We start from the raw sequence: 16,001 nt of genomic DNA on the forward strand, positions 1-16,001 counted from the left end.
GGGAGTATTTGATCTGACAAGACTTATGTTCTCCCAAAAGCTGTTGAGTACTATAAAAAAGAATTAAGCCTCTAAAAGTAATTAATAATCTTTAATCAGATATTGTATGATTTTCCCTGAAATCAATATCCAAGTGGATGACTCAGAGCAGTATGACTCACACTATTTACCCTTTTGAAATATTGACAAAACAATTTGTTTTAGAGGAAGTATATAATTTTTCTGAAATTGAATAAACATGAAAAAATGGTATCTTGAGACCTAAGATGCTATCTGTCTCCTGTTGCCATTCTGCAGGAGGAAAGAGAATTGAATTGGGTTTGACATCAGTAAGTTTCGCTCAGCAAGGATTATTGGTGGGGGTTTGCTTTAGGACTCAGGACTTGTTGCTCCCTTGGAGGTGCCATCACAACCTTGTGGCTTTCCTGACATGCAGCAAAGCACACCTGTCCAACTGGGCTCTCAGAGCTGCTTTGCCTTGTGAAAAGATTTGAATATTAGTAGATTTACAGATTTTTGATACTAATGTTGGAGGTTTATGTTGCCATAACCTTAACTGTCAGGGTGCCTTTCTGTGGGCAATGAAAACAAAATCTGGGGAAGATGGGAAAGAAACCCGGCATTAAATACTTGGGCTTCTGGATTGTCAACAGTGGTTGAAGCTGAAGTGTGAAACAGGCAGAGGCACAGACCTCCCAACACATGTCAGACACCTATTCTTTCCCACAGATGAGTAAAAAATCCTTGAGCTGGAAAATCATCCACTTTCCTTCACTGGTGAGAAATATTCTACACAGATCTGAAAGCTTGGCATGGATTATCGTGGCAGGGTTGAGCATGGCTGCAGCGGGACCCTCAGTGGCTGAGCTGTGACCTCTGCTCCTCACTCCTGAGAGAGGACAGAAGGAAGCTTTAAATTTCAGTGACAGCCCATGATCCTGCAGCAATTCTAGTCCTGAACCTTTTGTCCCCTGACGAGAAGATTTGTTGTAACTTGCAGTAGTGTCAGAAGTACCATAGAGGGGTTGCAGGTTTTAGGAATACTTTTCCCAGCTCTGCTCCACATCTACTATTGAAGAAATCTTCCTTTGCAAAGGGATAGCTTTTGGTTTTGTACCATAGCAACTTCTACTATGTTTTGAGGCACAGTTTTTTCAGAAAGATATAGTAAAATTGGATTGTGAAAACCCATAATCAGCATCTACCCTTAATATTTTGATTTAACATCAGTGAATACATATCCTTGTTCATATTCACATTGCATTGCTTTGAATTATTTTAATGCAATAGTCATTTGAGTTGTAGAAAATAGTCTTGTGATTGACCTCAGTTTCAGCTTGGGGAGTGCTTAGAAACATTTAATCAGATTTGTCAGATCAGTGGAAAGAAGTTTGCATAATGAAGTATAGAGAACTTGCAGTAGTATTACTTAAATCAGATAGGGGAGTTTAAGTTGATTCTTATTTGTTGTTTACTCTTTCAGCATTACTAAGCTCCAATCTCATTTTTAACATTATTTACAGAAGGCACTGTCCATGTTCTGACTTGTTGTTGTCCTGGTTTTATGCAGTTATTTCCAATTTTAAGCATGACTTTAACTTGTCTTTAGGCTTCTAACCTGGGTTCTTCCCTCCATTGATTATATTTTAGAAAACTTTGGTTCATAACTTATTCCCCAGGTTCGAGGTTGACTGCTAACAGCCCCACCATCAGCCGAGCAGACACTGCCTCCTTCCCTGCCCCTCAGGACCCCGCTGCACACGGATGTGCATTAATCCCTCAGCATCTGTCACAACTCTTACACCACCCAATGGCAACTCGCACCTCTCATACTCCAGGGTGTTCAGGACATTCAGTGCTTTGTCTTTACACCCTTGGGCTGGAGACCAGGGAACCCAATTCAGGGAATTTCAGTGAGATTTGTGCTTGTACATCCACAGACAGTGTGGGAGGAGGGAAGTCCATGTGCAGGGATGGGAACAGGTGCCCCAGTGAGAGCGTTCCAGGTACCACCGGCCCATCCAGCTCTGCTGGGAGCTGTCACACACAGGTTTGCTGTGCTAGAGCAGGCTGAGGGTGCCAGCTTGTCTCTTTTCTAGCTCACTGCTTCCTGCAGAGCAAACCTGTGTGCCCTGGGTCAATGTGAGCTCCAGATCACTTCTGAGGGCATATTATATATTACACTTATATAGTATATATTTATATTATATTTGGATATATGTATTTATAATTTTTCATCCACTATTCATGTGATAGAGGGGTAAAGGGGATAATTGTTTCTGAGCACAAATTAAGCCAGACACAGAGTGTTCTCTCTTTATAACACATCTCTCCTTTTCTATTTTTCTTTCTTTCTCTTAAGTTGGTCCCTGATGCCCAGTGTAGATTTGCTTTCCAGCTAAGTATAATTTGGTATTTTTCCAGGAGCACAGTTATGTGTAAAGTGCAGGCTCTGACTTTTTAAAGGGATGATTTGGTACTGTGTTTATCAGATTCGGGGAAACCATACCTCATTAAGTGTTCTTTTTTTGCCCTGCCTGAAGGTTGAAATTTTTTTTTTGAAGTACATCAAAGCTAGAAAATGACAGGGCAATTACTCCTTTTAAAATGTATTCAATAATGATTAGTAAACAGATACTGTCTCATACCCACTCAGAGTGTTTTGTGTATGCAGCTTGGTTTTGTGGAGGCAGATTGCTGTTGAGTTAGAAGCTTCAACACCATGAGATTCGATTGACAGGAATTTGATCACATAGTATTTGCTGGATCTGGGACCAAGTTTTGGCTCTGGCAATGTTATTAGTTGTGAGATAGTTGTTTTTTTCCTTCAGCTGACACCAGCTGGCATGTAGTTTGTGCATGATAAATAGCCAACGGTAAAATAGTTTTACATTTCTATTCCATAATTTTTAGAGTAATAGTATTATGATTGCTTTTCCCCTTTCATCTGTGAGTCCTGTGTCTTTTCTGTGCTGCAGAGCAGTTGTTGTACAGGAAAGGAGGAGGCTGCCTGCCCTCCAGAGCAGGCACAGGCTGGGAGCTTCCCTGGGATGGTGGGAGATGAGGTTTACAGCCTTTCAGGATAATGAGGAAATGGAATGTGGGTCTCCCACTGCTGGGAAGAGTTTTCTGATCTCCAGGCTATTACTCAAATACACGTATCAACATAAGCACCCCTGTCTTGGAAAAAAACCCTTACCAACTCTGTGTTATTCTGGCCACGGGATGTCTTGAACACACCCTGAGAATAAACCCCTCAGCAAACTGGATTTTACACGTGCTCAGAGTGGGGTAATTAGAGCCATGCACACAGGAGAAGCTCTCCACATTCAGGGAGCTTTAAGAGCAAAGTGAAGTGTCTGGGAAGCAGAGGCTCACCACTGGTTGGGAGGCAAGTGTGTATGTGCTGATATATATACAGAAATTGTTCCAGATAATATAACCTTCTTTTATACAAGTGTGGGTATTCCACCATTGTCTTAAGGGTCACAGGAGACTTTGCATTTTTACAGTGTGAAATAAGGTGAAGGCTGGCTAGTTGGGATGACAAATGCTTTCAGCAGCTTTCTCCACTGGCAGAGAGTCGAATGGTTCTCAACAGTGACTTGAAATGTTTTTTCCTGTGCATCTGAGTCTATCCATATTCACAGTGCAGGTATTTTACTGCTGTGTCTGATAAAAGCGTAACACAGCACAAATTACGCAGGCAGGTTTTAAAAAGACTGTGTGGTTTCATGCAAGTTTGTTAACTTTTTATACTGTTGGCTTAGACAGGATGATGCCCTGAACAGTCACTTGTCATGTACCCACAGCCCAAAAACCCCAGACAGGTTTTTGTGTGAAAAATTCATGCTCTGTATGTTGGACCAGCCGTTAAATGGATTGATATAAAAGCCTCTATGGTGGGTTCTCTGCTGTAGGATGCAATACATTATTCATGGCACCAACCTGCCTTGGCAAGCCTAAATGTATTTCTAGCATTAACTCAGATATGTATCCAAATCCAGAAACTGTATGTGACATAGCATCTACCACTTTGATCCAGGCATATCTTACTAAGCCTCTCACATCTCTGTCAGTCACTTGGGAGGAAGGATGTGAATAGTTCACCTGAATGTTACTGGACTTGATATTTATTGTGGGGAAAAAAAAAATTTCTTTGGCTGTTGCCTCGCTAATTTATCTTCATTCCAAATGGTAAACATGTTGGTAAATGTGAATGAAAAGCCTCCAGATTATAAATAATAAACACTTCTTCCAGCTGTACTGAGTGCTTTACGTTTTTGAAATGATGCCAGTATTTTTTCTCTTGCTTTTAAATGGATTGCATTGTTACACAGTATCGTGCTCTCTGCTAGACTCTGTCTGTGAAGGTCTTTATCTGTGTTCCTAAGTGTTGATTTTATATAATTACTAGCATAAAACCTCATATGCTGCAAATTAAACACAAACAAATGAAATGAATATTCAGGGAATCCTTAGCAATTTGTGGTATTTTGTACAAGCTCAGTGCAGATGTTTAGGAGTTTCTCAGTTCTTGACAAGTAATAGATGATTTTGTTTAAAATGTCTGAATTATGAATATATTTATGTGTTTTCTTACTAGGATAACGTTTGTGAATTTCTCTTACCCGAATTATCATTATTACATTAAATCCACACAAATTATCATAGTAAGTGAAATCAAAATGTGTTCTTTCCCCCCCATCCCGTCCCTCATTTCTAACCATAAAATTGAAGGCACTGGCTTAGATTCCTTCAGGAGTCCTTTACCCCCTCCAGTTTGGCTTTCTGAATGTATAAGGTTCATGCAAATATATCTTAGGCACAAGACTAATGTGTAAATTAGCTATCCTTCATAATTCCTTTGAAAATCACAGTATGGGTATAAGGTTCCAGTGATCACTTAACGGGCAGACACTGACTTTTTATAACAGTGGAAAAGGTAATGCCTATCAGGAAACCACAAAGTGAAGTCCTAGGAGCAAAGATTCAGTTAACCTTGGATTTTCTTGGCAACTGCTGTAGTGTAATTGCTTTGCCTAGATCTGAGAGCTGGTCAGCAGCAAAAATAGCTGCAGTTAACACTGAACTTACAGAGCCTTCAGATAACGTGGTGTGGTGGGTCTGCAGTGTGTCCCAATAAAACTGTGGGCACTGCAGATTTTAATAAAGGGTGAAAACAGAACTATTTTCCCAAAGGAGTCAATATGTATGACTCCTCTTTTCAGAAGTAACTTCCAGTTGAGGACTAGAAAATAGGTTTTATTGTCTGTCAGCATCCTGTTGAGATAGAGTTCAAAGCAAAGCATAAAGAACCAATGATAGGTTTCTCTGCTGAAATGGTGATTATTCTTTAGGTGAAGTGAAATGGTGTAAGAGAAATGTGCTGTGTTGGACAACATTTTGTGGGAGTCTAAGAAACCAAGCCATACCAGTCTTTAGTTTTTGCATGGTTTTCCTTTTTTGAATGTGAATAAACCTAATGCTGAAACTGTCTATAGTTTCTTTCCTGAATTGTCTCTGCTTTAACATGGATGAAATTCCAGTCAGACTCCTTCCTTTCCTGAATGCATGGTCATATAATATGCCTCTCCATTAAATAGTATCTGCAGATAGAAATTTGATAATGGCACCTTAAAGATTATTGCCACATGGAAGTAAACGAGTATTCGAGCCATCTGTATCACAGGAAGTGTGATTAGGGCAAAAGGGCAAGAAGTTTTTCAAAGAAGGCAAAGCTTCAGTGTGAATGGAGACTCTTAGCTGTGGGAAGGCATCTGATATACAACTGTACAGTGAATTTAGAGCAGAGATTTGATCACATTTCCTTTAAAAGAAATTTCCTCTCTCTTTTTAAGGTATAGGAAAATCTCATGAGGAACTGGTCTTACTTAGACTGCAGAATGAGGTACTTAGCTGCTGTTTTGCTGTATTTGCTGCTCTCTGGACACGTATTGCCTCAGGCTGTTCATTCTCAGCTCGCCAAGGCATTGAAGCTCACAATTTCTTATGCTCCTTTTGAGGGCAAATGTATTTGATCTCTGCTTCGTGCAGTGCAGTGTTCTGGCCCTGTTTCATCATCATGAGTTAAATCCTCTTCAGAATCCTTCAAAACCTCAAAGAGTCTTGACACAGCAGAACTTTTGCGGCTGAACTCTATTGTGCACCAGGAGCATGTCCCTGGCTCTCCACAGCAGTTCTCTGTTTTCCAGCATGGGAAGGGCTGAAGAGCAGACAGCCCCTGAGCTGTACCTGAAGAGACCTCAGCAGTAAGTGCAGGAATTACTGGAACCAAGTGGTGACTGTGGGGGAAAAAAGCCCCGCAGTCAATAGACATAGACAGGAAACTAATAGTCACTGAATCTGTGAACTCATTTAGGATTTGGCTCAACAGCAGCAGTAAATGGGAGCAGATGATAATCAGCTTCTGCACTGTTGGTGCAGAGGGTAATGAATGAACGATGCCTGCTGCTGCTCTGAGGAGCCCTACTGAGGGAGCAGCAGCATTTGGCCAGCTTGGCTTTGATTTCATTACAAGTGTCAGGCGCTTGTGTCTAGACTGGTGCTTTGGCAGCTAATTGATCTCTAGCATTTGATATGCTAATTATTTCTTTCATAATATGCTAATATGTGTACAGTGAAAAAAAACACCTTTTAAATGCTACGAGGATCTCAGAGGCATATTTGGAACTGGAAAGTAAGAGCTGGAAATCTTGATTTATGTCAGTATAATATACAAATGACTGAAGGTTTCTAGTTGTGGAATTTAGCTGGGAAATGAGAATGCTAAGACAGAAATTGTTTAGTCATACAGTGACTGTACAGGGCATGTAGCAGGCTATCCTGCACAGCCCAAACAGAAAATTGCTGCGTATTGGGGAATATACTCCTGTCTAACACACTTTTTTTGCTGCTGCTATGTGGATGTTCTTTTCTTGTCAGTGATTTGGATGTTACAGATTTTATCATATTTCCTGAAGAAAGAGAAGGAAAAACAAATGGTAGAGAAGTATAGTTGAGTCACCTCCCAGTTCTCCTCCAGGATAGTACCTCTCTACATTATGACTGCTTCTCCAGGCAACTGTCACTTGCTGGCTCTCTGAATTCCTACCATTTGACCATTCAAAAGCTGATGTTAATTGACTGCTTTCCATTCACTCCCCAATTTTTTTTGTCCTTTTCCTCTTAGGATTTGCTTCACCCTCTGGGTACTTTAAAATACAGTGTGATGAGTCTCAGTCATTACCTCTCTGAAGCTCTGTGTGGCATTTTAATTGTATGTGTTCTTCAGGCTGTGACAGAAAGGAGCCATCAGGGAGAGTTTCCATACACATTTTCTTTTGTCTGTCTCCACTCAGATATTCTGAAAAATACTTTTATTCAATGCGTATTTGATAGGCTTGAAAGCTATCAAAGCAAGTCTGCTGAAAGGTAACAACTGAGGAGCCTTCCTAGGACCGAGGATAGAGCTGGAAGCACACATCATTAATGTAGGACAGAGCCAGAGGCAGAACCAGGATCCTTACTGACCTTTGGAGGTCAGTCATGTTTGGCATTTGAACAATTTAATTTCATTAAATAGTTTTAAAAGAAAGCTGCTAGATTTTCTTCTGTACAGACAGCTTTTGCATAGACTAATAGTCTGTCCCAGTGCCACTGAGTAGGTAGTAATTAGATTACTAATATGTACTTAAAGTTTTAAATAATAGGAAAGTGTCTGCTCTGTGTTTGGCTCCAGTCCCTGGCAGCAGATTAGATGAACACCTATCAAGTGTTATAAGTGCATGGGCAGACTGTGCAACCATTACTGGGAGCAGATTCTATGTGTGCTGTAATAAGCTCCTCTCTGTGCTCAAAGCCCTAATCACCTTCTTGTTGACAAGAGAGAACTTTAATTTTATTTGCAGGGGTATAAGAAACTCATTACTTATCTCTGCAGACCAAACCAACCCAAATAAAACCACCCATTCATTTTAGACAGCTAAGTGAGTGAACTGATTGCTGAAAAAAGTCAGTGGAGCTGTGTTTACTGAAGTCGAAAGCAGCAAATCAAAATGCTTTCTCATGTCAAGAGATACTATGTACGGTTAAATTCAACCAACAAATTCTGCACATCATGTGGAATCACAGTAGTGTTTTAAGCAAAGACAGATATATTTTTACACTGAAATTTCATGTGTTATTCTTAGTTTCACTTTGAGCTTCTTCAGAACTGATATGAAGGTGGTGACCAAGGAGAATTTCTCACCCTGAAACAAATGTAAGTGACAAAAGGATCTGGTCTCCCATCAGTGACATACATTCCTTCTTGTTTCAAACATTTAAATTTCTTCACTAGCAAATCTGATTTCTGAGAGAAACAAGTATCTGATGTCCTGAATCTCCCTCCTTAGCTGGATTTCTTAAGGGAGTAATTGAAATTGAAATTGGCAAAGTGTAATTTTACACTAAAAGAAGGACTCCTTAATAAATCTTATTTGTGGCCCTTTACTTCTGGTTCAGAAAATGGTTTTCTGGATTCACTCGAGCCCTGCAGCAATAGACTTTGAGAAAGAATGCTTGGAATAAATTGTGGACTTTTTAATCTTTTAGCCCAAAGAATTCCATCTGGTTGAGACCATGTAGTTACACCATAACTGCCCCCTTGAGGCTTCATTGATGAGGTTAAAAACTTTGCCACTTTCATCTATGTGCATAATATATTACAAAAGCCACAGAAAGTAATGCCTTAATATGCTTGCAGCTTATTCAGACATAGTACCTAGAGGTGTTATTGACGCAGTTTTAACCAGGGATCTACTTGGACTAGTTGGATTATTGAAATATACCTCAAATAAGAAAAGTAATTAAAATTTTTAAGTGATTTAAACAATTAGATGTAGTGACTTCACTATAAAGAAACTTAACTGCTTCAGAAACATCATGTCCAGCTAAATTGACTTTAAACAAAAGTGTGTTTGAATGTTGAACTGATTTAGCCATGTTAATGCCTCACACACTTTCTTTCTATAAATATCCTAGACATTTATGAGTGGGAATGTCCACCAAAAAAATCATGGCATAACCATTATAAGCACAACAATAATCTCCATAAGATACAGCATCCACATGGAAGATTTGGTATTATAATTTTCGTCCCATCAACAAGAAAAAGGAAACATATCTTTGAAGAATTAAGTTAAATGCATCAAACTTACAATGCTCAAAACATGCGGGAAAATTCCAAAAATGCTTACAATGCTCAAAACATGGGGGAAAATTCCAAAAATGACCTATGAATAAGCCAGAGGGGATGAGGAGAGTGGACAGATGTCTGATACTGCACAGCACCCGTGAACGGTCAGGAAGAAAGAAATCACACACAGAGCATGAATTCCAGATAAGACTTGTGTGTAGAAGAGTTAACAAATTAATGGAAGAATAAAGGGATATCAGCTAAACATAGAGAATTGTTCTCCAGAAGGCTCATGTGCAAAAATATGTCCCCTTAATATGCTATATTATGGCCTTCAAATACCAACCTGCCCTATTAAAAGGGTCCCAGGTATCTCATGCACTCACGTCGCTGTGCTCAGGTGCAAGGTGCTGTTTGTGATGCCAGGAACACCCCCCATCAGCAGCTGGATTAATGGCACTCAGTGGATTAATTAGAGGCTGCTCTGCAGTGTGTGCAGAACTTTCTGACAGCTCAGTGATGCACCTTGGATGCATCAGCTCGGATTCTGTGGAGTATTCCAAAATCATTTCTCACGTGTGATTTTTAAGTAGTGCTTGAATTTTTAAACTTCTCTCAACAAAAGCTTTTGGGTACTCCAGGCTAGCTGCAGATAAATCAGGGACCTTTTCTCTAGCCCAGCTGAGCTTGGAGCTACCCTGCTTTTCTTAGGATGTGTGTTTAGGTTCATTAAGCATCTGCTGAGGAATGTGTATAATATACAGAGTTATTTTTAGAAGACTGGAGTGCTTCTGAATGAATAGTGCTAGGTAAATAAACCACATTATGAACTCTCACTGAAAGACATAAGCCATGATTTTAGCTTGGGCACAAGGATTGCTGACTGGCCTTAGGAGGCAGCTCTGTCCTGGAGGTGGTGACTTAGGACGTGCTAACTCAGGGACTTGTGCTCACCTGAGTGTTCACTGGGTTTGAATGAGTACAGTTCACAGATAAAGACACCTCCCATTTTTGCACAGTTCCTCTGGACTTTAGTATTCTATTTGGCCCTATCCATGATTTTTGAACAAATTGAAAATAAAGACCTGAAATAATGAAAACTATGGCTCAGGACAATAATGCTGATGTGAGAGTGTACACCTGCTAAGACTCTGAATTTTGAGCTGTGATATTTCCTCTCTGTTACTAAATATCTCATAAAATTTGCCCAACCTTCTAAGCCACACAGAACTATGCTGTAGATAAAAGGTCTTGATGGCAGTTGCTTTTTGAGTGGTTCTTACTGGGATAATCTCCTTGTCATAATCTTGAGCCCTCTGGTTGCTGCTCAGCAATCCTTTTGTATCCAGGTTCCACTTACCACAAGGATCAATCTGTTTTTTGAAGAGTTGCAGAGCTGCAGTGAGCAATGGTATTTTCATACAAGTTTTACCTTTACTGCAACTGGAGGGAGAGTGGAGTGAATCTGATTTGTAATGAACCTCATTCACATGAGCACTCTGCCTTGCTCCACAGCAGTGCTTCCACTTGTTCTCATTTGGTTTTACTGCATCTTTGTAGATCCCAAGCATCAAGAGCTTGTGTCAAATCTCTCCAGGGAAAAAAGAAAAAATCAGTTACCGATACCTAATTCCACACTTGAACTTAGAAATATCACAACCTCTAACAATAGGTAGTTTTGTTAATCACGAGAAGATGTTTAGTTTTCCCAGCAATTGGTTTCATCACTGCTGCATTGACTGCACCTTGTAGCTTGGCAAATGGAGATTAGGTCTGGTGATCGAGCCCAAAGCAGTGTTTTATAAAGCACAATTCTGAGTGAGGCTTGCACAATGGCAACTGAGTCAGACAATATTTTAAAAATATTCCCTTCACTTTTCCCTTTATTTTTAGAATATTCCCTTCAGGGCCTTTTGTTCATAAACAATGTTTTGTGTAAGCATGACACAACAACACTAAAAATTAAATGTGGACACAAATTAATAAATAGTATTTTTCATTTATTCGTACATTGGGGATGAGATTCCAAAATCTCCTGGTTTTAAGAATTTCACTCATCTCTCCACAGCAGGGTGATGGGAGATCAAGCCAGGCCCATCTGTAGCTTGTGGCACACTACTGTGCCTGCTGCCTTTGACTTCCCAGCTCAAACAGCCACCTACTCTTTTACCACTGCTCTGACTGAGCGTGGGCTTTGGAACACTACCCAGCATCAGGATCTGAACTTACACTTTTGGATTTGTAGCATTTCCTTGAGCAGCTCTGACACTAAGCCTTGTTATCAGATCAAACAACGGGAGAGAAATTCCTTGACTTATTTGCTGTGGTGGCTCAATGGCTCTGTACTGAATTATTTGCCACTGATCCAGACTAAACCAGAACTGTACATCAGCTCTTGTGTGCTGAATGACTTTGAGTTATAATTTTTGGCAGTTATCTGGGTGAAGTCATGTTATGAGCTAAGGTGATTCTCTCTCTTTCACCCTTAGAATTTTCACAGTCTGTGAAATATTATTGTACTCCCATAATCACAAATAAAAATTATTTTGGTGTATGATTAATAATTTACAGAGTATGGGGAAAAATAGATGACCAAGGCCCTTAGCATTGTACAACCTGATTGCATTTTGATGTACAGACATCTAATTATTTTGAAATGTAAGTGCTCTGCTTTATCTTTGCTTATTGTTACTTGGATAGTTTTATGAAAGCTTAGATTTCTCTAATCCTCAGTTGTTTTTTAATCATTTCATTTAGAAGGGCTTTAGCTTCATAAGAACTGCTGCGAAAATGATCCTTAGTTAAACCTGTGAAGTGCAAAAGTCACCTGTCAAAGCAGGTGTACAAGATTTCCACTGTTAATATCTCTTTGGCCTTTAATCCTATTTTTCCCAGTTTGTGTGGGCACTGACAGTTAACTCAAGTTTCAATCAAACCTAGACAAATTGGATTTTGTCCTGCCCTACAGTTGGCTAGTCAGACAGCCAGTGATTTTTTTCACACTGTTCAGTGACTCATTAGACCTTTGTTCAGACTGGCTAAGGCACAGCAAGGATGTAGAACCTGCTCTTTCATAGTCCACAATATTTTTCACAGGCTGAAGATTAAGGATTTATAGGCAAAATATTTTCCATTCTATTTGAAAATGAAATCTATGTAATTTGCAACTGCAAAATTTTGCCATGCCTTAGAGAATGAAAACATTGATGTGGGATCTGTTTCACCAATTAATTACTTTAATGCCATTCAGTTAATGATACCTGAAATATTGCTAAGCACTTACATGCAAAGGACTGAAAATTTTAACACTGCATTTATTGCTATTCCGATGTATGTTTTCTAATGAATACCCATCAGTCCACAAAGAAAGACATTTAGTTTGTGACATCATTTCATGATGGCATACTGTGTAAAAGATACTGAGAAAAACAATTAAATGTAAAACTACCAGTGAATTTAGATATTAGATAATAAAAATATAGATGGGAATAGCATCATTACGATACTGAGTACTTGTATTTAATGTCTGTGGGGAGTTAGCTGAGTACTTTAAAACACATAGAAAATGGCCAATCACTCCCTCAAAGGTCTTGTCATCTTAAATGATGAAAAGATAACAGATTAAACCAAAATGGAACTGGGCAAGTGGCAGGAGGGGTAAGCTAAATCTGTTATGAGCATTACAATCAAAATTTTTTATATCTACCCCACTTGAAATATGATTCCAGTTTTGCCAAATAGAATTAGTACAATGACAAGTAAATGCATTGTTGACGATTAAAATCTAAAAATTTTTGGGCTGGTTAACTCTTCTCACACACAAGTATCTCTTAGTGCAAATAACCCTACCCGAGCCAGGGCAGGATATGCCCTCCATGGGTCAATAGTGGAGCTGCTCTTGAAGCCCGAATACTTCACAATCTCACTGCTGGTGTAAATAAACTGATTTCCAGATTCTCTGTCAAATCTAGCCCCAGGTGTTTAGTCTGAAGCATGGTGCAGCATCCTTAGCTAAAGTTACATAACCCTTCATTTTGCAATCTTCCTGTGTCAGTCTTCTTCCATCTGTGCACATTCTAGTTTCTTGCAAAAACTACCTCCACAGACAATGTGGGTTTTTTTCCCTTGGCCTAACAGAACTTTACAGATCCTCTCCATGAGTCAGTACTGTGTGACACTCATTAGAACTTGAAATGAAACCTACTGAGGTGACTTAACATCATCTCAGAACACCTGGGGCTTTGGCATTTCACATGTCATATGGGTCATGACATAATAGCATTTCTAATTGTCAGTCACAGAGTGAGACACAAAAATAGTGAGCGGAGAAGGGAAATCCCTGGTGGGAGGACTCAAGGTTATCACTCTGCTCCTGACAGAACTGAGAAACTAACTCACCCACATGAAAGACTGGGCTGCTTCTATAGTAATGTTCTGTAATGGAAAGGCACAGAAAGGTGTTCTGCCTTTTGTCCTGGGTTTCTAATCTCTCATGTATTCTTTTCTCTCTCCCTTTGTCACAAGGTGGGTACATTACATTCTATTCTGTGGATTCTGGCTCTAAATCCCAGGGTGTATTAAAAAATACAGTTAATGTAACATACGTCTGTGAGTGTGTGTGAGCATCTTGCACACACGTAGAGATTTCAATGACTGGTACAAACATGTATTTGTGCTTTGTGTAACTGCGTCCTGGAAAGAAGAAAGACATTTCTAATACCACAGTGACAACGATTGGTCAAGGGACACAATTTCGCAGCCAGCCACAGGGAAACTATTCACCTGCTGCTGGACTTTAAAGTTTGCACACCTGGAAACATTTCAAGGGACTGACATAGTCTTATTGCCTCTAGAAACCCCCCAAAGCAGCCTAAGTGTGGATGGTAATAATTATCTACACTGCAGTATTTGGAGAGATGACAGGAGGTACTTCATCCTGCTCCTGTGCAAAGCACTGAGACACCTGCAACGGAGTTTAATAGTTTCAGCTCCTGCTCTGAGAGCAAAAGTCCATGTGGGAAGTGGTGCTAATGGAGCCTGCAGAGAGGAAACGCCTCTCACGTGCTACAGAAAGAAGTGTGATATTAGGTCTTTTCACAGTAGCATCTTACTCTTCAAAAACACCAGATCTAAGTGGACTTAGAGTTTTGAAAAGAAACTTGAGCAAAAACTATCCAGATCTGAACATGTAAAAGCATTTAATACATTGCAATATATATTATATGTAGGCAGGCTTCAGCCAAATGCTGTGATTTGTCTTGCTCTTGGAATTGGACAAAATTCACACAATTTCAGGGGAATGTGCATTAATAATAATGGAACAATAAAGGTGAAGCTCTCAGGGCTTGTACTCCAATATAACGAACCTATTTCACTTCTCAGATGCCTAAGTCTGGCATTTTGGGCTAAATGTCTGTAGAGCACAGGAAGGGAATAGGTCCTGCAGTGGCTGACCCGCTGTCTTGCTGGTTGGTGATCAGTGCCAGTGTGACAGGAGCTCATGTGTATTCCCACAAAGTCTCCTGTTCCTGTCCTTTAGTCACCAGCAGCATATGGGAATGCTGGAGGCAGTAAGCTCTCTTTGAAGTACCTGATGGTCTTTGAAAGTTCCTGCAGTGAATCTCTGACAAAGTTAGTTTTTACAGTGAGTTTTGTCATCCTTCTGCTAGGAGGAAGATCATCCAAACTAATGATTCTCAGAAAAGTGATGTGTCATCTAAATGATCTAGAGAAATCCTGAATTTATTCAGATCAATGGAAAAAAATCCTATTGGCTTGAAAGGGAATATATTTTTCATTTATGATTTTCATAGACCAGCCTAGGCTATGGAAAGAAAAACGGAGAATGTCTCTTAATGATTGGTTTCGTCTAATATTCTATTTTATCCATAAAAACTATGTAAAATGGGAATATAAAGAACACCTGGAGTGTGTTGAACAAAATCCTCGTGCTGCAATTATTTCTGGATGCTGTGACTTTTAGCTTTTGTAGGCAAACCAGAGTTTCATGTCTGGTTAATTGTCTCTCTTCCTCCTAAATTTTCTGGTAGTAACATTTGCTTAAGAATAGTAACATGCTTAAGAATATTGGAGTTCAGTTTTGTGGCACCTCTCTAATCAGTAGCCAGGGGACTTTTATGCAGTCAGAAGTAGATATTAAAGAATAAATACAGAGTCAGTTCATATCTGATTGCTTCAGCAAACATATTGGAAGATACTGATAAATTTGCATAATTTCAGGCTTCATTAATGGTGAATAGTTCTCTAGTTAATAGAGTAAATAGCTAAACTTGTGATGAAAGAAGTGAAATTGGTGTTTCTTGACAGTGATACATACTTAAGGAATTACACAAATGAAATATTTATTTTTTCAACTTCTGGAAGTTGTAAATGGCAGCCCAAGTAGCATTTTCTTAGAAGAAAATGGAATAAATAAGCTACTACAACCTAGCTAATATAAACACTGCTCTGATACAAATAATAAGCATCAAGTGCTGTTGTGATGCACAGTCATACAGGAATAAACAATTTCTGCCTAGTGTGAGTTTATAATCTGAGAAATGCTAAGGAGATGTAGAGAAATTAGACTTTTTTTTCAAATATCCCTTCTTACTGACAAAGCTGGAAACATGGCACTTTTGAAAATTCCTTTAGCCATTTAAATGCTTAACTTCCATTACAGTAAGACCTGAATTTCTAAGTCACCTATAAAAAGGACTTAAACCTGTATCTGTAGGTCTAGCTTAAATCAGGCCTTTCAGATAACAAAGACCAATATTTCACTGAACATCTGGATAATAATGAGTGGAACAAACCTGAAGAA

The sequence above is a fragment of the Corvus cornix genome, chromosome 14 (genome assembly GCF_000738735.6).
Source record: "Corvus cornix cornix isolate S_Up_H32 chromosome 14, ASM73873v5, whole genome shotgun sequence".
Lineage (NCBI taxonomy): Eukaryota > Metazoa > Chordata > Aves > Passeriformes > Corvidae > Corvus > Corvus cornix.